Here is a 27,445-nt window from a genome sequence, read left to right on the forward strand (position 1 = left end):
GAACGAACGAACACAATAAGACGCAGAGAAATCTAATAAAAATCTTCGGTCTTGTTACATATCAGGCCAGGAATAAGCGTAGGTAATAATATTAGATGTAAGATAATATTACACTGGAATATTAAGGGCGACAATCGAAAACTTTCGTGAGGCACAGACTAGGTTTTGCCCGCGACTTCGTCTACGTGGAAACAGCAGCTAATCGAGCATAAGCTTAATTGCTTGCTCTCAATTTCACCCCCCTTTTCACTCTTCTCAGATATAATTTCTGACAAAAACTATCCTATGTTCTTCCCCGGGACTCAAACTATCTCTGCCAAATTTCAACTAAATCGGTTCAGCGGTTTAAGCGTCAAGAGGTAACACACAGACAGACAGACCGACTTTCGCATTTACAGTATAGCATGGATAGTACATTGCGATACAAGTGCGGAAAATAGGAAATTCGCAACGAGTGACGATAATTTTAATAACAAAACTTCCGTGAGACACAGACATATGAAATATATTAATACGTGTATTTTAAGTCGAAAAACGCTCGACATGTTTCACTCCTTACCGAGGAGTGTCATCAGGAGCTTGCGTTAACCGACGACTAGTGACGATAGATTAAAACACGACCGAAGGGAATTGCGAATTACGAATAACCTATTACCTATACGAGTTGCGAATTACCTATTCGCACATGTATCGTACATACAGTACATATTTATGGCCCTTTAAAAACTTAATTGGTCCAGTAGTTTCGAAGCAAATAGGCTGTGACAGACGGACGGACAGACACACGCACGAGTGATTCTGATATGGGTTACGTTTTTTCCTTTTTCAACTATGCGTTTGCCCCGTCCTAAAAGTCGGTGGATTCATTGTGACAGCACCGTTTTCCTCTTCTCAAAGAGTAGCTAATTTGACAGGTTAGCAAAGATAGATATAACTCCGTAATAGATGGATACAGTCTAAGGAAAAAACGTGCCTCGAAAATAAAAAAAAATTGATTCTCGTTCAGAGGGCGCTACTAGTTTTGGCCTACAGTCGTATAGATGGCGTTGACGGTTTCGTTTGTTATTTAACAATTTTAACGCATATCAGTGAAAGAACCATGGGTCAAAATCATAAAAATAATTAATGCAAATAAAAAAAATCATATTTAAATACATTCTATCGTATTTTTATAAATCTTTATTTTTAGTTTTAAAGTGTGTCGACAGATGGCAGTGAATTTACTGGGGTTACAAAATTTACTATGACAGTACCGCTCTAGTATAACTTACTCTATGGTAGGATTCATTGTGACAGCACCGTTTTCCTCTTCTCAAAGAGTAGCTAATTTGACAGGTTAGTAATGTTAAATACTACCCTATTGTTAACTTAATTGAAGAGGGTCTGAGATACATTGAATACATATTAGAAGAATTCGTGCATGTAAACTTTTGTGGTGTACTGGGCCTTTTGTGTGCCATATTTACTTACTACTTATTTACTTATTTACTATTTTATTTACTTTTTCGAATCCATACATCACTAACTTAGTATAAAATAAAGTCGCTTTCCGCTGTCTGTCCCTATGTATGCTTAGATCTTTAAAACTACGCAACGGATTTTGATATGACCTTCGATTTGAATCCCTTAGTTTTCTAATGTTTTTTGTAGCTTATCATATTAACAGCAACGGATTTTAGCAATATAGTATCCCATATTTACTTCAAAGTTCATTGTTTTCGAAATACTTGGCATCAAAGTTGAACAATTTTAGGCCAAAAAACTGGTTTTCTGGCCATAACTTTTGTGTTAATTAGTTTAAAATTAAAACCTTAGACAAATTTTTTGAGACGTCTAAGACGAACCCAAATATGTAGATTTCGTATAAGTAAGATCTTTCACAGCAATCGAGATACGAAAAAAGTGTTTTTTTAGACAAAGTTTAAAACAATCATAAATAAATAAGTATTCATTTTTTTCACAATCCGGTAGACAAAAATGGAGATAAAAGATTGAAGAACCGATAGCCGCTTGTCTTATAATTCTATATGTAGTGCAAAAGTAGGAGATACTATTTAAAACTTATCAAAAATCGATGAAAACCTCAGGTAGCCCCTTAATAGATAGTGATTCAAGAGGAAGGTTTATAAGTATAATTTGTAAAGGTTTTGTGTAAATTTGTTGAACTACCCGTGCGAAGCCGGGGCGGGTTGCTAGTTAAGTATAATGTAAAAGTATAATAAAGGTATAATAAAGGTAATATAAGTATAATAAAGGTATAATAAAGGTAATATAAGTATAATAAAGGTTGGATAAGACATCTTGTTGCAAGCTATATTTTGTTACAATTGAAATATGTTTATTTACCTACTAACTTTACTAGCAAATCGACATATTTACGGCGAGGGCGTACATTTAATCCTGAACGAAGCGAAGGATTCCGTAATTGAATTCTGAGCGTAGAGAGGGATTCTAAAATATAATCTAAAGCGTACTGAGGGTTTCAAGTGTTAACGCCTAAGGTGGAAATAATTTTGCTACCTTATGAGTGACACATACTGCTTTTCACATAACTCATGAGGAAATTGTTATGTTCCTAAATATTATTTAACCCAAAAAAATATGTATGCAAAAAAACGTGTCCTAGAACAGAAAAGTGCTACTTTGATCCCTCCTAGCAGGGAAGAAAAGTGCCACTTTGATCCCTCCTAGCGGGGAAGGAAAAAGCCCTTTTTCGAATTTGTGGGGCTTGAAGTTGACTTATATTGCCCAGGATATGGACCGTGATTACCTTTTGTATTGTTTTCGAGCTCCCGATATTTCGACGTAGTTACATGCATCTTGTTCACGGGTGACTCAGTCACCCTCTCAAAAACAATACAAAAGATAAGCATGGTCCATATCCCGGTCGAAGTGAAACTAACCGTGAATCGTTCAAAACTCTTTTTGTGGGGCTTACTTAATTAGCAAGAAACACCTCTAAAGAAAAAGAAGACCTCTCCTACCTCGACCCTCCTGCAACTGAAGAAAGAAGCTCCGTCGTTTTACTTCATCCTGCCGCCTATGCCACATCTATACAGTCCACACCCCTACGTAAAATAGAATCCTTCTACGACCGATATAAGCTTAGGACCGAACACACAATAATGTAATACGATTTCTCGCCCGTACCACAGAATAAGTAATAGTATTATCATACAGAACGGCCACGCACCGCCCCGCCCCGACTCGAATTACCTCGCCCCGCGACAGCAGATTGACGGCCGGTTGCCGACCACTCAGTACTATTTTTAAGCAACTTACACTATGGCGAATGCCGCGTGTAGAGACGTGCCGTTCACACATAGAAACGCAAGTGATTCTTGATGTATAGCGTGTCCGCCCTGTGCCCGTACGTAGCAGTACTGATAGTTCCGCTACTTGAAGCTAGAGGTCGAGTACGAAATAACCTGCGTTTTTGTAAGAAAACTGATGTATGGACTGAACACTATGCTTACTTATTTCTCTATGTTGGCATATTAGTGCGTAGATGTATAGAAAGTAAGTGACGCAGACGTCAATGTCAAAGTCGTCGTATGTAGCCGTTACTGCTTATTGCCCTGAGCGCCTACAGCGAACCACGTTCGACGTGTTGCCTCTCTGTCGCACTTGTAAATTCGTACATAAGTGTGACAGGGAGGCACCACGTCGAACGTGGTTCGCGGTAGGCCTTCTGCTCACTGCCCTGCCATCAACGACCTACTTTAAACGACGCATTAGTAAAATGCCCAAATCGTTTACTATATAATTGTATAGTTCACAGAAAATATGCCCGTTTTTCTGAATGAATATATCCAAATTACGAAGGGAATGAAAAATAAAGCCTGATGACGCTTTAGCCATTTAGGTTATTAATGAACGCATTTATATCGTTACCATAGACTATGTAACTCCGTATTAGATGGATACAGTCTAAGGAAAAAAACGTGCCTAGAAAATCAAGAACATTTGATTCTCGAATAGATGGCGCGACTACGTTTTACCACCTTTGGCCTACTCTCGAATAAATGGCGTTGACGTTTTCGTTTGTTATTTAACAATTTTAACGCATATCAGTGAAAGAATATCAGTCAAAATCATATAAAAATAATTAATGCAATACAATTTTTTTTGTACAATAAAGTGATTTACTACTACTACTACTTTAAGATTTGTTTTAATGTACCTATTTATTGTTATTTTAATTGTGCTCGTGATTTTAATGTAATATGGATCTTGTTATCTGCAATAAAGAAATACAATACAATACAATACTACTAATGCAAATAAAATAAAAATTATCCATATATAAATACATTTTAAGATATTGTTATTTTTAGTTTTAATCGTGTGTCGATAGATGGCAGTGAATTTACTGTGGCTACCAAAGTTACTATGACAGTGCCGCTCCATCCTATTATATCCTCATTACTCTCATTAACGTTATAGAACCCAGACCGGCAGATTGTACATGTTTAATGACCCTTTACTCGATTAGGGTGGGTAATTAGTAATAATAATTGGGACAGAAGGCCAGGGTCAAGACGACAACCGTACAACAAGCGCCGAACGAAACGAAAAAATCAATCGGAATTTCATTACTGTCCGCGCGCAAATTCCGTGCGCGGCTGAGGAATGTTAGGAATGTTGGGCGTCATGACAGTGTGATGGTGACTGGTGTCATTTTGTACGTACGGGCGCGGCGCACACCCCCCCACTTCCGCGACCTTCGAATGCACGGAATTGGCGCGCGGACAGTAGATAGCGTGACGTGACGTACGCGTTTGCGTTGTGTCATTTTCTATGTGGTTTTGAGTTTCCAAAACGTCCCGCTTGGCGCGCTGTTCAAAATCCCATACAAAAATAGACATAACGTATAGACGTCACGCTATCGAATGAAATTTACATTATAGTTCTAGATTATTAACCAGTTATTTAACTTTCGATTGCCGTTTTCTATGTAATTTTCGTTTGGTGGAAGTATTAATTAGAGATAAGCTTTTATCGCAGACTGTACTTTTCTTTCAACTGTAAACTCATATCATACTCATCATTTTAATTCTTACAAATCCGTACTACGTAGGCGAACAACACGCGAACGCGAAGCCGCGCGGTGTTAATCAATCCTTTGATACCTATAGAAGTGTTCTACGTGGGCGATCTCGTTGCGAACGCGAACGCCGTGGGCCCGCCGCGCCGCGCCGCTTCGCGAATTGTTCGCTTACGCAAGACGCAGCGTAATAAAGCTTGATGACACTTTAGTCATTTTATAGGCAATGACATTTGTATAATTAGTCATTACTCTCACTACAGACCCCAGACCGGCAGATTGTATGTGCTTAACCCCTTGCCACAGAAAATAGGGACTTACGCGAAACTCCGTACAGTTAAATTCCACAAATAGTCGCGATCGCCTGGCATCCGGGTTACGGCATATTCAATGTTCCAAGGGATTAATTGACCCTTACTCGATTAGGGGAGTTAATTATTAAACGTATGTTACTAAGAGGTCAGGGGGCCTATCCAAGGTGACGATCGTTGATAGAAAACGTCAATCAAAACTTAAATAATGTAGTGGAAGCCGTACGAGCCCAATTTCAAAGAACAACCGCAAATCGATGTACAGTCGCCATTCAGATATATCGGAGCGGCCGAGGTGCTCACAAATATCTGAACACGCCTCTATTGTCAAGGCGTTAGAGTGCGTGTTCAGATATTTGTGAGCACCTCGGCCGCTCCGATATATCTGATTGCGACTGTACAGTTTATGACCCGCAGTTCTTAACGAAAATCCCGTAGGAGGGGAGTCATTTTTAGGGTTCCGTACCCAAAGGGTAAAAACGGGACCCTTTTACGTTCGTGTGCCTGTCTGTCACCAGGCTGTATATCATGAACCGAACCGTGATGGCAAGTTGAAATTTTCACAGATGATGTATTTCTGTTGCCGCTATAACAACAAATACTAAAAAGTACGGAACCCTCGGTGGGCGAGGCCAACTCGCAGTTGCCCGGTTTTTTTTTCTTGTATGGGAAAAAAAAATCTTTTTCAGAAACCCATCGTGTGTATTATATGAAAGGGCTTTTTGAGGTCATTCTAAAATATACCACATCATTACATTTCAGCCATTTTTTTTAAATTAAAACAAAAATAATTTTCAAAACATACCAAGTTTGGGCTCCTCAAACGTGACGTTTTTTTTGAAGAAACGTCACTGACACTGACATATCCGGTCCATATCGTACGTATCTAGACCTAATAGCCGTAACGGACTACGGCACCGCACCAAGTTCGCGGTGCGGTGCGGTAGTCAGTTACGGTTTTAAAATTTGACGCTGTATATTAAAGCTCGAATTAGGCCGTAAGTAACTTAAATACTTTAATTAGTTGGGTAAGGTCCAAAAGGGTTCACATTGTTAAAGAGAAGGCCGATAGCGCCGTGAGATACGCAGGGGCATTAAAATGCTGCTGGGCGATCTATAAATTGTAAATAATGTCAATCACAATAAAATAAATAATAAAAACCGGCCAAGTGCGAGTCGGACTCACACACGAAGGGTTCCGTACCATTAACTATAAAAACGGTCACCCATCCAAGTACTGACCCCGCCCGACGTTGCTTAACTACGGTCAAAAATCACGTTTGTTGTATAGGAGCCCCACTTAAATCTCTATTTTATTCTGTTTTTAGTATTTGTTGTTATAGCGGCAATCGAAATACATCATCTGCGAAATTTTCAGCTGTCTAGCTTTCACAGATCACGAGATACAGCCTGGTGACAGACGGATAGACAGACGGACAGCGGAGTCTTAGTAATAGGGTCCCGTTTTTACCCTTTGGGTACGGCACCCTAAAAAACAATCCAAGCATGTGGCAATACAAGGATGTGGGTTCGGGTCCCACGTTGGCCAGAGTTGTTCATTGTTGATTTTTTCATTGTGATTGACATCTGTATTTACAATTTATAGATTGTAATAATGTGGTACGTCCCATTATAAAAAAGGAAAATAGTTATTTACGATACAAGTGCGGAAAAGAGGAAATTCGAAACGAGTGGCGATAAATTAAAACACGACCGCAGAGTGTTTTAAATCGACACGAGTTGCGGATTACCTTTTCGCACGTGTATCGTACAACGTTTTACAGTACATATGGCCCTTTAAACTTTCGATATATGCACGAAAAGTGCTCATATGTACTGTAAATATATTTACATTTATGTTGTTGGGCGGTTTCATACGCAGTTGTGTTATTGTTATAAGTTGGTATGGTTTTTGTTTTTCGTTCCTAATTCATATAGTAATAAAAAAAAAACGAAAAAAGTCAAACAAAGGAGCATAGGGTTGATGTACATAAAATTATGTAAAATTATTTTCTATACTGTCAATATCCAGAGAGGAAAACTACGTTTGAATGGAGAAGCGGTCTTCCTCTTTCCTCTTAAGCATGAAGAGGTAACTACCAGGCAGACAGACAGACGGACAGGCATACGGAGTTACTTTCGCATTTATAATATTAGTAGGAAAGAGAATTAAAAAAAAAAACATTTTTATACAAAACGTCTGTTATAGTTTTATTTACATATTTTAATCTAGATTTGTGTTAACTAATATTATAATACGCCTGACAGGCCAATTATAATTATTCCACTGAGATATCTATTATGTATTGTTTCTGTACCTAAAATTAAGCAATAAATGTGACATTTTCAACCAAAAGGTACCACATTGTCGCTTGTCAATAAGGTTGATTTCAAATTGAAGCTGTATAGAAATAGCGCCTTATTGACAACCAACAATAAAGTACCCTTTTGATTGAAAATGGCACAAATTAAAGGGTCGGCAACGCGCATGTAATGCCTCTGGTGTTGCAGGCGTCCATAGGCTACGGTGACTGCTTACCATCAGGCGGGCCGTATGCTTGTTTGCCACCGTCGTGGTATAAAAAAATGGTTTTTTTATTTTATCTGTTTTACACAGTTAAATGTACTGCACATTTTAGCGCTTTAAATCTCATTAGCGGCTTACTTGAGCGTGGGAGCGGACAATACCTTCCCTGGGGTCGTAGCACGGTACGCTTATCACACGCTTATCACCATGCCTGTCACGTTCTAACTAGTATGTGAGTGCGAAAGTGACGGACTTAGTGATAGGGGAACCATGCTGCGCGGGCTGGTTAAGATCACTCCAACAATGGCTAATTACTGAATACGCATGTTGACAATACAGCCTAATGGCACAGGGCGGACACGTTATAGGACACGGCGAGTCGGACTCACGCACCGAGGATTCCGTACTTTTTAGTATTTGTTATAGCGGCAACAGAAATACATCATCTGTGAAAATTTCAACTGTCTAACTATCACGGTTGATGAGATACGGCCTGGTGACAGACGGATAGACAGACGGACAGCGGAGTCTTAGTAATAGGGTCCCGTTTTTACCCTTTGGGTACGGAACCCTAAAAAGCGCAACGATTTTGCAATGTAGTAATCTAGCCAATAAGTTTACACACAAGTTGTACTATCTCTTAGTGTGGGAAACGCAACGCAACAAAACAATATTTCACTACGTCGCTAAAAGATCAACAGCCCCAAAAGAGTTAAATTTAATTACACCAAACTAATGCTGATCATTTCTGTACCTTATGCCTTCCTAATAAGGTCTACTATATATCAGCTAACAATGGCACGATCCGAAATAAATACTAACCATTGTTGAACCTTAAATCGTTGAAATAAGGTATACAGTCAATTAACAGAACAGTATGAAAGTAAGAGTATAGCGTGAGACACGCTATGCTATCCGTAATGTACTGAGTTTTCACACGGAAAACAATCGTTTGCTGCGACAACGTTCCATCTCGCGATTTACGCGGGTGAGATAGGGCCTTGTCGGTTGAGTTGAATGTTTGGTGCAACTGATGTTTTGTGAAGAGATTATATAAGTGATATGATATGGATGTTTTATTCGATATATGTCTTAGGCGAAATGTTAAGAGGAATGTTAACGACCGCATTTCTATGTAAAGGTAGACCACATTTTCGTCGCTGGACATTTACATTGTATAAAGTTAATAATTATAAGTTGTTTAACTCCTCGTGCTAATAGATACCTGAGCAAGCGAAAGATTCCAAAATAGAACCACGAGCGTTGCGAGTTCATGCTCATGCTCATCTTCATGCTCATGCTCACGCTCACGCGCACGCACACGCTCACGGTCATGCTATGCTCTGCTCTGTTCTGTTCTTGCATATATCGCACTAGTATGGCTTGTGACGCCAATATCAAACATTTGCATCTATCGCACTAGCATGGCTTGTGACGCCAATATCAAACATTTGCATCTATCGCACTAGCATGGCTTGTGACGCCAATATCAAACATTTGCATCGCACTAGTATGGCTTGTGAAGCCAATATCAAACATTTGCATCTATCGCACTAGTATAGTCTGTGACGCCAATATCAAACATTTGCATCTATCGCCCTAGTATGGCTTGTGACGCCAATATCAAACATTTGCATCTATCGCACTAGTATGGTCTGTGACGGCATAATTTTACACTTTTTTTCGCGTAGCCCCGCAAACCGTCTCGTTCCAATACTGTCAAATTGACAGTCTCCCTTTTTACGTCCGGTAAAAACGGTCTCTATACCCGGTTTCAAAGAAGATCCAAGTAATTTGAATAAACGAATTATGGCGCCATTGTCTTAATTTGATCCCTTGAGGATTTTAATTAGGCGGCCCTGGTAACAGGTGTCGAGGTATTTTTAGGGTTCCGTACCCAAAGGGTAAAAACGGGACCCTATTACTAAGACTCCGCTGTCTGTCTGTCTGTCCGTCTGTCACCAGGCTGTATCTCATGAACCGTGATAGCTAGACAGTTGAAATTTTCACAGATGATGTATTTCTGTTGCCGCTATTACAACAAATACTAAAAACAGAATAAAATAAATACGTATTTAAGTGGGGCTCCCATACAACTAACGTGAATTTTTGCCGTTCTTTGCGTAATGGTACGGAACCCTTCGTGCGCGAGTCCGACTCGCACTTGGTCGGTTTTTACTTGGTATTTTTAAGAGGAAAGGGGAAACCGCTTCTCCATGCAAACGTAGTACCCATTTTCCTGTCTTGATATTGACACTATGAAAAATATTTTTACATAATTTGATCTGGGGGCACGGCAGTGCCCCCGCCAAGTCGAGCAAAACAAAGAGGCACGGCCGTACCATCCTTTCCTCCAAGCCATTCAGGCCATTTTCGACGTCCTATATTTTTGTGCTGGCTAAATACATATTAACGATAAATATGTCCCTTGGTTTGACTTTTAATTTCAACGATATTTTGATTATTATAAGAATTAGGAGCGAATAACAAATTACATACAAATAACTTCGACAACGGAGTAATTTTGAAAATCGCCTTACATTTTATCAAAAATATGATTGTAAAACAAATATATGCATAAACGCAATATTTCACTCACAAAATCGCAATTTCCTTGCTTTCCATACTAAGATTGATTCTCAGTTTTTTTTTACAGCTGTTTCCCAGCAACCGGTTATTGCACCTTAAAACACCTATGACAATTTAATTAAAAAAATTATTCATGTAACAACAATTAGAAATACACCTTTACCTTTTTTTTTTTTTTTTATTACAAAAAGGCAAGCACTTGACCGCAATCTCACCTGATGGTAAGTGCCGATGCAGTCTAGGATGGATCATGCTTACCTAAAAGATGTCTATTCAAAACTAATCCCCTGCGGCACGCGGCATGGTGCCGTAGATGCTGGCAGCATTTCCTCGCTGTATTGCAATGCTTACTCTTTGTGCGAGGAAGCTGCCAGCTCTACGATCACCAGTGACGTCTATAATTTTTTTAGCCAATTGCGAATTGCCAATTCCAATTCTCAGTTGGACAATGACGTCACATTCACTTATCGTTTTGTTTTGCGAGTGAAGTAGGTACGACTGTCGGACTTTGACTATCATTTTCATTTCTGACTTTTGTGTTGCTTTAATGCAATGGGTCCCATATAGACATTTGATCCTAAAAACTAATGTCATCAAGCCTATTGTCTAAAACCAAAGAGGATATGATAAGATAGAGTGGTACTATCATAGTAAATTTTGTAACCACTGTAAATTCACTGCCATCTATCGACATCATTTTTTGAAGATTTATGAAAATACGTTAAAATGTATTTAAATATGGATAAATGTTTTTTTTATTTGCATTAATTATTTTTATATGATTTTGACCCATGTTCGGTCAACGCCCTCTATACGAGAGTAGGCCAAAGCTACTGGCGCCATCTGATCGAGAATCCAATTTTCGTGATTCTGTATCCATCTATTACGGAGATCTATCTTTGCTAAAACCTACACTTTTTTGATTTCAGGTAATAATCATCAACAGAATGTGGTAAATACCAACTACGTCGCTTAGCAACGCATTAATATAGGGGCGCTATTAATAATAGCGTAACGCTACGTCTTACATAGGCGAACAACTCACGAACGCGAAGCGGCGCGGCGCGGCGCGGCGGGCCCGCGGCTTTCGCATTCGCAACGAGATCGCCCACGTAGAACACTTCTATAGGTATCAAAGGATTGATTCACCCCGCTCCGCGACGCGCCGCGCCGCGCCGCTTCGCGTTCGCGTGTTATTCGCCTACCTAGTACCATAGAGTAACTTATACTAGAGCGGTACTGTCATAGTAAATTTTGTAACCCCAGTAAATTCACTGCCATCTGCCAAACTAAAAATAAATATTTATAAAAATACGATAAAATGTATTTAAATATGGATAAATGATTTTTTTTATTTGCATTAATTATTTTTATGATTTTGACCCATGTTCTTTCACTGATATGCGTTAAAATTGTTAAATAACAAACGAAACCGTCAACGCCATCTATACGACAGTAGGCCAAAGCTAGTAGCGCCCTCTGAACGAGAATCAAATTTTCTTGATTTTCGAGGCACGTTTTTTCCTTAGACTATCCATCTATTACGGAGTTATATCTATCTTTGCTAGTACGCTGCGTTACTAGGTTTTTCGGAAAATCATTAACTAGTTACACAGAATAAGAGAATATCAATTCAGAGAACATCGCAAACACAATTAACTATCACAATGGTAATGTTAACACGAAATAATTGATGTGATTTCATGTGTGTTGTCTCTGTCTTACTTAGCAAACAGAGGTAAAGAGAGACGACAGAATGGATTGGATGTCATAATACGGAGTAGTGCCAAAGCACGCTACTCGTTAGCACAGTAGATATGTAAGCAGAACCTTGACTTCATAAGTAGATTAGCGATCGCATTTTTACTGTGTAAAGTTTTTATGCGAAGTAAATATAAGATTGTAATGTTTACTAACCATGTATGGACCTTTTAGTCTGAAATCTGATATTTATTTATTTAAATATTAACTAAAGGCCCGGCCACGACTTTGCGCGACCAGCGGCGGCGGCCGCGGTAACCATAGGTGGGAATGAGAGGCCCGATCGCTGTGTCTCGCTCCAACCTATGGTTGCTGCCGCCGCGGCCGCCAGTCGCCCAATGTCCAATCCAACGACCATCGAGTGCCCCGACTTGTGGCCGCAGGGTGTCGTGTTTCGGAGGTTCCGGGGCAAACTGTTAAATCCGACAAGACCGGACGATTCAACGGAGCCACGCCGTTTTGTCGCCTAAATAGTGTTTAGTTTTAATGTTTATAAAATGCATATATTTTTTAGTCTGTAAGGTAATTGAAATAAATAAATAAATAGGGACCGTTGCCTGATTTAAACGTTAAAAAAAATAAAACGTACAAATAAAAAATGAATATTTTTAGTCACTTTTTTTCTTGTATTAGGATCGAGAGAGTTCATGATTCTGAGTGGAAATAATATAAAAAAATCCAAAATCTAAAATCGGTTTTCGGTACTCTGATATGTAACCTTGGGGGTACAGTACAACCTTTAATAAAACTGCCCATGTGCCCATTATTGTTTTAATGGGGCCGGTCGAAGTATTTAACAGATGGCGCCAGCATAGCTACCTTTTACAGTTCATTGAAATGATCTCTCTATCGTCTTTTTTTTTTTTTTATGAAATAGGAGGCAAACGAGCAGACGGATCACCTGATGGTAAGCGATTACCGCCGCCCATGGACACCCGCAACACCAGAGTCTGCTCATAAACTGCTATATCGCGGTGAGATATCGCGTGACGCGTTTCGCAATACAATGTTCCGGGTTCCACGGGCCGATCCTAATCCGACTGATATTAAGTGATATAGGTTGCTGCGTGTTGGCGATATTGTGAGGGGAGTTCGGGAGAGCATACTGTAGATGTGGTAATAATTAGGCACCAAACTTTGTACACACCGATTTATTAGAGTAACAGTTTAGGCACCATAGTTAGTTAGTTTTGCTGGGCATTTTCCGCAAATCGACATCCAAATGTGCCTATTTTGCGTGAAACGAGGTAGCGCTACTCTAACCGACCCAGCTCCTCCACGAAGCCTAGCAAAGTCTTCAGGTTGCTAGTTGCCTCTTTTAGTGTGCATGGATTACCTAGGTATTTGCTCCTATACACTTCTACCTGTTTACAGTCTAGGAGAATATGTTTTGTTGTTTCTTCTTCTTCCATGCACGCTCTGCACATGGGGCTATCAGTTTTACCCATTTTATGTAGGTGTTTGTTTAGTGTGTTATGTCCTGTTATTAATCCTACTATTTTACGTAGTTGGCTTCTTGGTGTTTTCAGTAATATTTTGGTAAGCTTGTGGTTCAGTTCCGGTAGAATTTCTTTGGTTCGCCTTTTAGGCACCATACACATCTATATAAAATAGAAGGAGAAAAGCGAAAGCACATGCAATACAATTATTTAACATACAAATTGTTTAAAATGCAATTTTACGTAGCAAGAATAACATGCGTCTCCAAGGGCTCACTGCGCCTGCGGGCGGCGGGCGCAATGCATCGCTGTCAGCGCTGCAACCGAGGGCCGCGCATTAGACCGTCCTGTACGGCGCGCAGCGCTTACAGCTGCACTCGGATTATTGACTAAACAAAATATAAATTCATCCCTACAATACCTTTGCTTTGTGCATTGAACTATTATTACTAAGGTTCGTCATCTTCCTCGCGTTATCCCGGCATTTTGCCTCGGCTCATGGGAGCCTGGGGTCAGCTTGACAACTAATCCTAAGAATTGACGTAGGCACTCGTTTTTACGAAAGCGACTGCCATCTGACCTTCCAACTTCCAACCCAGAGGGGGAACTAGGCCTTGTTAGAATCAGTCCGGTTTCCTCACGATGTTTTCCTTCACCGAAAAGCGGCTGGTAAATATCAAATGATATTTCGTACATAAGTTTCGAAAAACTCATTGGTACGAGCCGGGATTTGAACCCGCGACCTCCGGATTGAAAGTCGCACGCTCTTACCGCTAGGCCACCAGCGCTTACTATGGTTACTAAGTATATATAGAACCGGCATAAAGAACCAGTATTTTGCGCCATGAGTTCATGTTGTTTTGAAATCCCTACCCTACACTTATAGAGGGTTGGCGAACAGGGACCGGCCCGCTATCCCTTATCGGGGTTTTATAAGGGTATTGCATAAGGCTTAACTCACCATACACTTTGCCAGACGAAACCCTTTGTTTTGGTTTTAAAAACCCTTATATAAAGCTACCACATTTGAGTAATCGGTAGCCTTGCATATTGCTTATAAGGGTTAGCCTTATAAAGGGCTTCCCTTTTAGCATATAAGCGTGCTAATTTAAGTCGTCTACCTTGTTCATAAAGCACACATTACTTCGAATCCGAGCGATCGTCGGCGGCGACGGCGGCGTTCTTTGACTAGGCAAGTATTTTCTTTCCTTTACACTACCGTAGATATATACTAATCCTGTCTCTTTCACGCAAAGGGAAACCTTTATAAAAAGCGCTTAAAGATAAGAGTAACCCTTATTAAGAGCTAGCCTTATTTTTGGTTAGCTTTTCGGTAAGGGTTAGTCAAAGGTAAGGGTATGAATGGGCTTGCAGCTCAAAAGGGAAAGTCTTTCAATGTGTTAGCCGTGTTTAAGTGTCGCCCATTGAAAGGGTTTTATCGCGGAAAGGGTTGTCCGGTCCCTGTTGGCGAAACAGGCTTTATGTTACTTTTCGCTCATGTCGTCGCAAATATGGACATATTTGGTATCAACTATCAGTGCATTCAGTGTGATGTCCTGAACAGAAATATATGAGATGACAAGCGTGAAAGTGGTGGGGGTAGTTGCTGTGACGTCAAAAAATCGGCAGTACAAAGTTTTTAACTTTTTTTTTAATCATACCATGTGGGGTATCAAATGAAAGAGCTTTGTGATTAGATCAGAAATATATAACATACTGTAACATTTTCACTACTTCGTCTAACCAATAATTAGAAAACGTTCAAAAATTTCACAATCCACAGTTGAGTTTGAACTGCTCTAAATTGAAAATGACTGAATGGATCATTCTAAAATAAGTGACTGTGAATATCCTCTATATAACGTTAAAAAATATTTAACCAGATATAACCAAAAATAAGAAAAGTACATCAAGTTGAAAAAATAATAATTTTCTGTTACATTAAACTGCAACTCTTATTAAAACAAACATAAAACCAGACTATTTACATATATTTTTGAAATGGTCTTTTCACTAGCTTTCATTTGATACCCATATTGCCTTTTTCAAATTTCCTTTTTCTCTTTCACTCTTATAAATTTCGGTATTTCGCCATCGCCTCCTACCTATGCTGCCATAACCCGACCATGAAAATATAAAAAAAAAAATTTGCAATAATTACGTGCCTATCTATAAAATGAAAACAGTTCTAAAAAATTGTCAACATCCCTATTATGTACATTGTACTATTATGTATGCTTAAGTACGTATAGTAAATATGCAACTGGAAGCTGGTGTGCAACTAGAATTTCTTAAGTGCTCTGTGCGAAGTCGGTAAAAGAGCAGTATGTTGTAATGAACAGTGATAAAAGTTTGCCCACTATAAGTCGCGAGCGTCGTTATAACAGACGGCAAATGTGTTTTCTAGGACCGCCAGTCTTTTATACACGGGGGCTATAGTAGATTGTTAACCAAGAGTTGAAAGGCACGTATTTCTGTCGAGGTAGTTTGGCGCTCGAACGCAGTTAGAGCGCCAATAGTCCGAGACGGAAATGGTGCCTTTCACTCGAGTTAAACACTCTACTTTTCATAACGAATGCGAGGAAACAAGACAAGGCAATTTGGCAAAATCAGTAACTAAAGTACTACCTAATATACCTGCGGCCATGATTTTTTTCCTAAGGATTTACTTGAAATCGGAGACTTTTAATGTGTGAAGATAAATAACCCTTAGCAAAAACATTTAGATTGCAATATTTACGAAAACACACATATTTAAATAAACTGCAGTAATTTTCAAATGATTTGGTTATTATAGTATCAAAATCAGCGGGATTGCCTCTTATTTACTTTTTAATTTTTTACCCTTTCGTTCTAAATCTCCCGATAGTCGATGGCATCCCAGTCATTTAGCCAACATAATAAAAGTATTTAACGAAATTTAAATATTAAATAACAATTTACTGAATAAAATAAGCAATTTTTATATTGTATTTTTTTTTTATTTTTTTTTATTTTCACGAATATAGTGCTAAATAACTTTAATAACCCATTAAATATCGTACAAACGTTTAACTGCTGCTGGCTGCTGGCTGTATAAGATACTGCCTTTGCTCATTTACGCAAGTGTATGGTTTAAAAAAAATATTTTTGGTGTATTCCTTCTGGTTCCCGCCTTATGATATCGAGTAAATACAATTCAACAAAATAAATCAAGAATAAATTATTTTAACAATTTACTTACATCATTTTTGATAAAAAACGATTCAATGCGGGAATGGTAAAATTAGAACAATTTTTAATTGTTTAAGGCGGGGAAATAAAAACACTATTTTTTAATTTTGTTTCCACCCAGTTGCTCGTGGGACGGGAACGCAGAGGAGTACAACACTTTTCTGCACTAGAGCAGAAACGTATCACTTTCTGCGCACCTTTTAGAAAAACAAAGACCCACTTTCAAAGCATGAGATATGAAAAAAAATAAGGACATTCCCGTTGCCTGGGAGGTTTTGGGATTATACTGAGAAACTTTTACTATGGGACCAACCCATCGCGAAAAAAAACTTGGCTGTGTCATACATTTTTGCTGGTCCATTTTCTAAGGCAGGGTAATTTTTTTTCGCGATATTGTTATTGGCTGGGGGTGTGACCAGACTAGACAGGATCCAAAATAGATACATCCGGGGGTCGTTCAAAGTGGCCGAAATACCGCATAAAATGCAAGAAAACCGCCTGCGCTGGTTCGGCCACGTAATGCGCCGAAATGAAGACCACATGACTCGAGAGGTACTGGCCATAGAAGAAGGCAAAAGAGGTAGAGGCCGCCCACCAACCACCTGGATACAGACAGTCCAAAAAGACTTGCTGACGACGGGCTTAACGCCAGAAATGACGCAAAACCGCCAAGTTTGGCGAAAAAGTATCAGGAGGGCTGACCCCGAATAGGGATAAAAGCTAGGGGATTGATTGTGGTTGGTCCCATCCATTTTGAAATTTTTTAACGTTCTATGGTATGAAACCCAAAAAAATATAATTATTGTTTTTTTTTAAGTGGGTTCATTTAACATTTTGAAAATGTGTTATTAAGTAAATGTCACTTTTATCAAAAAAAAAAATGAATTTCTAGATAAAATTAAAGAAATCTAACTTTTGAAAAATCATAATGGCCGTGTAATTAGTTTATGTAGTCTAACGCGATTAAATTTCATTATTTTACCTTTTTTCCGACGTTTCAGTGATCGCGTTAGACCCATTAGTAACTAACCTCAATTATAATTATGTGTACAAAACGTTATTCCGAAGTTAAAAAAATACAGCGAATTTAAGTATTTCATACGAAACTTGATTTTGCTCTATTTCGTTTGTTTTATAAACTGGTGCTATATAAACTTATTACAGGACTAGATATACCTCATGTCGTTGTATGTGCAAAGTTACATTAATCCAACACGGAGAACGGAACTCCGTTTGTATGGGAAGGTAAAATTCGGCCGAGCTTGCCGGGGACTAAGTTGCAAGGTTAGCTTAGTCCTTAAACTCTAGCTATCCTGTTATCATCGCCACCGCGTAGTCAGGATGAAATATTACAGTGTTCAAGTTTGAACATATTTCAAAACTAACTCGAGCAAAAATGTCCGCGAAAGCGTACATACCTACCCATAATACACATTACCTTCCATAGATACCTTCCTCTGGTGGAAACGCAGCCTTAACGGTGACGGTACCTATGTTATCCTTTATTATATGCCCAAATTACCTTCTGGGGGCCGATTTTTGAATTTCGAGCGCTCGATTTCGTGATTTTCCCTTCAATAATATCTCCACTACTAGGCACTTAAATTCTACTAATAGAATTGAAAACTAGTAGTCAATGTCAATACCACTAGATTCCCAATATCTATTGCTCGTATTTCTAAATTATCAATTCTTCCCATAGACTTTCTAGTGACGAAATCAACCGCTCGAAAGTCAAAAATCGGCCCCCTGAATTAAACTAAATTCCTCATGTAGTTTCATTTAGGCACCATCAAATATCTAGTTCAGTGGTCCGAAAATTGCAATCGTTAAAGTAATTTGACGGTTTAAACTCACGCGTGTGCGACTATAAACACGTGAGTTTAATTAAATCCTAAAATTCGTTAGTTTAATGTTTGGGGTCATCCATTAATTACGTTACACGAGGTGGGAGGGGGTCCAGAAAATATGACAGGTTGTGACACGGGGGTCACAAACGTTGTGACGTCACTTTACGAGTAACTTCATTGTAGCCGAAAATTGTTTTGATTTTTTTTGTATTCGCGGTACAACTAAATAAGCTAGTTTTTGAAACGATTATCATTTTTATTCGTAAAATTTTATTCCTAATCGGTTTCGTGTCATAAAATTTCTAATATTGCTATTATTCAAAATATTTTTTATTAAAATAATAATACTTCATTCGATTTGCTGATTTCGTTGAAAACATAAATGCCAAATATGTGACGTCACACCAGGGGGGCCCTTGCCAAATGTGACCAGGTGTGACAGGCAGGGTCAAAAAATCAGGAAATTCGTGTGATTTAATTTATGGATGACCCATTATACGTCTCACGACAGTTTTAATTCTAATCGTCATTTAATTTAAGTAGAATTGGGTTAAAGTCGCGGGAAACCATTGGTTGAGGGCAGCGAATGGCGTTCGTTGTGGAGATCCTTTGGGGAGGTCTTTGTCCAGCAGTGGACGTCATTCGGCTGAGATGATGATGAAGTATTCTTATACAAACAGGGTAGTTAAGGTTAAATACATTTCAGAAAAAGGTCACTTCTGTGGACAATATAAAAGTTAACGACTTGGATACATACATAACCGGCCACTAAAAAGCCGCTCACATACAATCGAAGTTACGCTCTCATTTTAAAACGACGTGATTATATCACATGAAACAGCATGGTTATTTATGTCTTTGGAATTGTAATTCAAAAATTACTCTCGTTACGCAGCGTACTACGTAGGCGAACAACACGTGAACGCAAAGCGAAGCGGTGCTATGAATCGTTTGTCTTTATCTGACGTTTTGACATGTATTTGTAAGAAAGGGATAATACATAATTTAACTAAATCAGGCCCGTAAAGTTTTATGAATACAGAAAACGATATTAATTACTTAAATACCCCCTTTTCTGTGTACAACACAAGCTTAGTGAATTTGTGTAAAAATGTCCTATCATATTTATTTATTCATTTAACTAAATGTCCTACATCAGATAGAGAGATAGGTACATTAATATAGTTATTCGGTATCCTGGTCTGCAGTTGGAGTGACACGACTGTGCAATAAGCTATTAAAACTTTCACCCGCAGGGGTAATTCATTTCCTACAGCGTGGTATTCCTGTTACGCAGCGTACTACGTAGGCGAACAACAGCGATGCGGCGCGGGGTGAATCAATCCTTTGATACAAAGTGTCCTACGTGGGCGATCAATACATATAACGCAGCGTCTTACGTAAGCGAACAACTCGCGACCGCGAAGCGAAGCGGCGTTTGCGTTCGCAGAGAGATCGCCCACGTAGGACACTTCTATAGGCATCAAAGGATTGAATCAACCCGCGCCGCATCGCTTCGCTTCGCGTTCGCGTGTTGTTCGCGTATACGTAGTACGCTGCGTAAGCGCTCATCGTATGTCCTAATAAAAGTCTTCCTCAGAGTTACGAAAACATGGTTTCATCCCGAATGAGTCTCTTTAAACTTACCAAATTTTATAAAAATCTGACGAAAAAACTGGAGAGCGAAATAAAAATAGTCCTATTTAGGAAAATGCTTTCGTTTTTCTCGAAAAAAGTGTTCAGGCGAATTTTTCGCCCAAATATTCATAAGAGCTTGTGGATTACCTAGGCCCATGTTTCCTGAGAGACAAATGAGTGGTTTAAATCGGACGTGACATTTAAATAAATTGCTGTGAAGCCCAAAAAATAGAAGGAAAATTGTAAAGTTTGTCGCTAATCCGTATATATCATGCTTAGAGCGTATTCACATTGACCGATCCGATATCGGATGTCGGATACGACTACAAAGAAGTAAAAAGTAAAAAACTGCCATTTTATATTTATTTGTTCATTTATTGGTTATGAAATAAAACTATGAAAACGGATTATATCGGGTATGTTGAATTTATAATACATCCCGACGTTTCGAACTCTTTACAGCGTTCGTGGTCAACGGGTGACTGAGGAAAAATGACAAAGTGCAAAAATACCCACATACTAAAATAATGAACAATCATAGACTACAAACTTTAAGGCTGGTTGTACATGCAAAATCGGTTCATAAGGCTAGTTGTACACTATAATTATTTTCCAAGTAAAGATATATATATACGCGATAAAAAAAAAAAAAAAAAAAAAAAAAAAAAAAAAACTATGCCGGCTCCAACCCTACACCACGGACCCGAGAAGATTTAATTCCCTCCTAAATTGTAGGAGGGTATCCCAATATGGGACCGGCAACAAACTCGGCGGGACACATCTTTTCAAAACATCAGAATGTCCAGCATCATCCAACATCGCGCCAGGCCATTGAGATTAAGAAATATCCAAACTTTAATAGGGAAGATGGCTTTACTCTACCACCAGCTTGGGATCCTGTAGTCCATCTGATAAAGGAGCAAGCGAGACATAGACTGTGAGTTTTTTTTTTTTTTTTTTTTTTTTTTAATCGCGTATATATATATATATCTTTTCTTGAAAAATAATTATAGTGTACAACTAGCCTTATGAACCGATTTTGCATGTACAACCAGCCTTAAAGTTTGTAGTCTATGATTGTTCATTATTTTAGTATGTGGGTATTTTTGCACTTTGTAATTTTTCCTCAGTCACCCGTTGACCACGAACGCTGTAAAGAGTTCGAAACGTCGGGATGTATTATAAATTCAATATACGCGATATGATCCGTTTTCATAGTTTTATTTCATGAGTAACTATCGCGGTAACCGAAGACAATATCATTTATTGGTTGTTGTTAAAAATAAAGCGTTATTGCAGAAATATAATGACTAGTTGCCATAGGGGTGCATTCCGAAAACCATTACGAAACGCCGTTCTTCTAATAGTTCTGAAAAGGCTGTGAAAATGGTATCGGGTCTGGTAATATTTCATGACATTGCTAACAAATTGGCAGTATATTTTCGAGCTTTACGGATTTGATTGAATTAGCTGCCACACAAGGCAAAAGCATTTCGTAAGGGACATTCTCGTGGAATGCCCCTGGGGCACTCTCTAGTCCCAAAGGCCCGGACAATGTGAACACCTGAAAACGCTCTTACAGTGGGTATGGTAGACGAAATATAAATTGAGCCGATTGATCATAAAACTTTATCTTTACGAATACAAAGGGACAAAGAGGCATGAAGTGCTTTGCCTCACGTCTCGTCCGTATGGCGGGAATAACTAGTTATGATTCTTTCAGTTTGTGGAATAATATCGACACTTTATAAGGTAAATGAAACTTTTTTTCTGCACAATTCGTATCTACTTTGAAATTAATGTTTCTTTACATAAATCTTTTATTTTTTTAAGCATTAAACTTCGAATTGAAAAGTTGGAATACTAGTAATACATAGAAATTAAAATTTAGATAAGTAAGTGGGAAGATTGGGTACATTTCCTTGTTACTCAATTTGTGTAATGATTTCCTATGAATTATTTATTTAATTGTATTCTGTGGAAGCACTTACTCGGTAATTTATTTGATCTGGGGTGAATTGAACAATGCACGGAACTCTGAAAATGCCATTAAACACATCCGCCATCTTAGTTTATTACCGACGGCGGTCGTTTTGCATATTTATCGTCAGGCGCGGTAATTAAAACACAAGTACCTGGCCCTATTGTCGTCGCTAGCAAGACTGAGTACCGAAGCACTCTTAAAGGGTCTCCCTACATATGTCGTCGCGGAATCGGCAAAAGCCTTTATGTCTGAGCAATAAAAGCGAAAAGTCCTCATTCGACTCGGCTCGCATCGGCCCACGCTTGCCGACGTGCCGACGCCTCTTTCGCTCTTATTGCGCGGCCTCGTAATCCTCGTATGCCTCCTATATCGTTTACGCAGCGTCTTACGTAAGCGAACAACTCGCGAACGCGAAGCGAAGCGGCGTGGCGGGCCCGCATTCGCGTTCGCAACGAGATCGCCCACGTCGGACACTTCTATAGGTATCAAAGGATTGATTCACCCCGCGCCGCTTCGCGTTCGCTTACGTAGAATACGCTGCGTAAAAAAACGGCTTTGACTTGGTTATGTGTCCTCAGTTATAGCACAACCATTAAGTTATTATTACTATAGAGAAGCCACACCAAAACAATAAAATTGTCGCCATCACAACCTGTATCACGCGACCAAAACGTCGTAAGCGCCGAAAAATTCATGGCGCTTACGCGTTTAGGTCGCGAGATTCACGCTCCGCTTCTATGGTTTGATGTCAAAACAACATCAACTTATACTGGTTCTCTGTGCCGGTTCTATACGATAGTAACAGCTAAAAGACAAACCGGAGATCAAATTTATACTGGTAGCACCAGTAGATAAAGATGGCAGCTTATTTCTCGAGTTTAAGATTCCATTAAAAATAAGCTCGAGAATACAGGGTGCTTTCAAATCGGGTGCAGATGCTCTTATCTCCGCGGATGTCATTAAGGATTTAATGGAGTAATTAAGTATGAACCAAGAAAGGCGAATTTGAAATTAGATGTGCTCTTCATTTACGAGACTTATATGTGCTATTCTCAAACAAAAGGGTACTTATTATCGGTTGTCAATAAGACGCTATTTCCATATAGCTTCAATTTGAAATCAGCCTTATCGACAAGCGACAATTGGTACCTTTTGGTTGGAAACGTCACATTTAGTGATATAACGTTGTAGCCTAAGGATCTGACAGAACAAGCTTTGCTTATTTTGGGGCTAGGTTGATCTATGTAAGATGTTCCCTAATATTTATTTATTTATTTACAAGAGCGATATTTTATTCACGTACTTTCAACACTAATGCAGTTTCGTTGTGTAAATGCTAAGCTGTGTTTAATCTTCTTGTTACAGTGGATAAATAAACCCACGGATACACTCATGTAGGCGTAAGGCCACAGACAACTTACTATAGATAGAGCATCCCTAGTGAAATAGCCAATTAATTAATAATTCATACATAATCAGCGTTGAAAAAACCGGGAAAATTTCAAAACGGCTCGTTTTTTTTCAAGTTTCTTTCTGAAAACAAGTAAGTAAGTAAGTTCGAAATGTTCGAATCCATAGGAATAATAAATTAATAAAATACGCAATTAAAACCTGTACGGCTGCCACCAGTTTGACACTGACGTATTCGCTAGCATGTGCGTAACTTACTTTCTATATATCTCGCTCGTACTAATATGTTGAATTTCATCATCATCATATCAGCCCTTTATCGCCCACTGCTGGGCATAGGCCTCTCTTCCAGTACGCCACTTGTCCCGGTCCTGAGCTAATCTCATCCAGAAGTGACCCGCAATCTTCCGGATGTCGTCCACCCAACGAGCCGATGGACGCCAGGGGCTTCTTTCATTCGAAAGCGGCCACCATTCCGTTAACATTTTAGTCCATCTGCCATCACTCTGCCTAGCAACATGTCCCGCCCAACTCCATTTTAGTTTGGTAATGGCGAAACCAACGTCTTGCACCTTAGTGCGTCGACGGATCTCGACATTCCTTACTCGATCTTGAAGCTTGATACCGAGCATGGCGCGCTCCATGGCTTTTTATTAAGTTATTAGGTTTGAATTGCAACCTTACGAATATTGCAGATTCGTGAGTTTGCCTATTTTTATTTCGGCGTAAACAAATGGACATGGAGGAGACAGTAAACGATGTATATATCTTGAGGGATCTTACAGGATTACTGCTCCGTCTTCGCATTCGAACGCTTTGATATGTCGTCTCGTGCCTCTATCCTGGAGACATCTCTTATCAAGTTATCACAGAAATTTGGCCTTTAACTTTCAGCCAGAAAATTATTTGTGAATATGCCTTTCCCCATTAATCATTAAATATTAATGCTTTTTTTTTAAGAAACTTGTATTTAGTCCCTAGGAGTTTGCCATGGAACGACATCTATCGGAGGTGATCTAGGTATATGGCACTGAATTTGATACCTAGTTAGTGCCGAGTGGCAATTAGCCCAGGTTTAGCATACATGTTTAATTTATAACCTATCGACTATTACCGTTGTTTTTTTATTCTATTAGTGCGGGTCCTATTTCTTTAGTTTTTATGTTCATATTTTTTTAGTTTTTAACCGACTTCAAAAACGGAGGAGAATATCTATTCGAACGTATGTTTTGTATGTTTGTTACATCTCAGAACTTAGTAAAGTTTAAAAGTATAGTTCCAAGTTGGTCCCATTTTTGACAAATCTATTTCTGATGATGGGATCCTTGAGGAATTGAGGGAACTCCTTAAATCTTATAGACATACATTGTAGCGATTTATGTGTTTTCATCAACAAAACAAGCATTTGCGTAACTATTTGGCTTGGCCCTACCTTCAAATGAATCAGTTATTAGCGCATATAACAAGGATACTATTTTAATTTATCTGAAGTCTGTTTTTATTATTATTACTGAACATAATCTTATACCTCCATAGAATAAGTAATAGTACAAAGCTATTAAAGTGCAGAAGATTTAGTCATCTGACATATTAATCATAATATAGGCACTTATTTTTACTTTACTGAGTTTTGATAGGTAACTGACGTAAGTAATATCCTGCTATATACTCGTAAGTACGTAAGGCTCTAAACATTGTTTATACATAAAGTATTTGTAACGCTGCCGCTGTAAAGGCTTAAGGTACAGTCAGAAATATAAGTATCTTTGCAAAACAAACTCAAGAGCATTAAAAATGTGTACCCTGTGGCTATATAAATATAGGTCCGTTGTTTTCCGATTACTGCGGCGACGTTAAAGTCGCCAGTGTATCTGTCAATTTAATTAAAAAATAAGTGACACTCGCCTCCGCATTACTGCCGCGATTAGGACGTAGTCACTCATTTTGTCAAGGAAATTGACAGATAAAGCAGCGGCATCAACGCCGCCGTAGTTATGCAACTGCAGTTGACATCTAAATGTCAGGTTTAAGAGAGTCATAGTTACTACCGCCGAGCGGGGGGTGTGGGGGGCCGCATGGCCCCCCGCCGATAACAGCGGGTGTACTGTATCGCACCTGAAGCTCGGGTGTCGGCGCTACGGTAACCGGTGTAAACACACGCCAGACTGATAACACGAACCGTGTGGTTCCCACATTACAAGCTTCACCGGATCGCAGGCCAGCAGGCCCCGGACCATCATGTTACTCGAGGCCAGCGGCTACCTTCACAACCCGTAACTATGTCACGCATTTCGCCTGGATCTTGCTCAGGCGTCAAGCACCACCAGTCCCTCCAAGCCTCTGTAAAACAGCTGCAAGGACATGGAACCGATGGCCAAGGTCAGGGTGACTGCGAACCCATATCAGGTCACCCTGCCTTGCCCTCTTGTGGACATGCACACCCACAAATGGACACAAGATTCCCACTAACCACGTCTTGCCCGGCAGAGACCACAACCACCACGAGTCCGACACCATATAGGATGAGCACTGCTAACCAACCCAGTGGGGCTCCCATCCTCCCGTGGTACCGTGTTTGCACAAGATTTATCTTGGCTCCGCGAACGGGTACCGGTCGAGGCCAGAAGTGCTGACGCTCTGCCTTTCTTGTTTACTGGCAGCGGTTCAACCGTTGCCCAGACCAGGCCAGACCTAACCTGGGGTAAGCTGACTCAACAGCAGTTTTACGGGTTATGTCCGTTAGGCTGAACAAAACCCATGTGCAGTTCCTTTAGCATCACCCGGGAGGTACGTGAGTGGTACTACCGCAGTATCCCCATAGGGACACAGCAGTCGATCAAGCACTCGGACGCGAACTGACTTGACCTCCCTCCCTTAACTGCAGATTTGAGGCAACTGCAGATAACCATGGGGGACCGGGAGGTTCACCACCGCTCACAGAGTAAATGTATAATTTATAGTTATTGAATAATCGCCTTAGCCGGTTTCAGGGAAAGTTTCGGTTATGTTGCGTCGAAATGTTAGAACAACATTCCACCGCCAGTGAGGAACCTACAAAGTACTAATAATTTTAAGTCAACAGTTTTAAGTATACCTATATGCTTAGACAACAATTAAACCAGGAAATCTGCAAACTCGATACTCTGGAATACTTCTCCAAATAAAGATATATCTCTACAGTTCGTGATCGAAAGTAATTGCCACAATTTTAGATTTTTTTAGATACCGTGACATATATCTTGTTGTTAAGTTATTAGAAAATATACGTGTAGTCTGATCCGCTTTCGACGCTGACTGTACGTGCCCAAAGTTGGTTGGTAGTCAATTCGGAAAGTTAGTACATGTCAATACCCGACGGCTCTTCGATTTAGTTTGAGATTCGGGGCGAAGTCGAAGTTACAAGGGGGCAAAGTTGTGGACAAAGTGGCAAAGGAGAAAAGTTGAATCTTGAGCGTTGCGAGGGTTTCAAGGCACGAGGGTTAAACATATATTGCCCCGAGTGAAATACAAAAATTTTCACCACACCAACCCGAGGAAAATATTAACTGTAAGATATCAAACAAAATCGATTTAAATCAAATCCAAATGAACATCAGTAATTTATCATCCAAAATCACCATTAAACGTCAATTATACCAGCCAACATACGGAAACAACTCAAAATTTGCATCAGTTT

The 27,445-nt window shown here is 39.4% G+C and overlaps 1 protein-coding gene across 1 annotated transcript in view; it reads left to right on the forward strand.

The window, feature by feature from the left end:
• The window catches only part of LOC134755179 (uncharacterized), a 148,176-nt gene that overhangs the window by 38,350 nt on the left and 82,381 nt on the right, over nucleotides 1-27,445 (forward strand). The window lies entirely within an intron of this gene.

This window comes from Cydia strobilella, chromosome Z, assembly GCF_947568885.1.
Source record: "Cydia strobilella chromosome Z, ilCydStro3.1, whole genome shotgun sequence".
In the NCBI taxonomy this organism is placed as follows: Eukaryota; Metazoa; Arthropoda; class Insecta; order Lepidoptera; family Tortricidae; genus Cydia; species Cydia strobilella.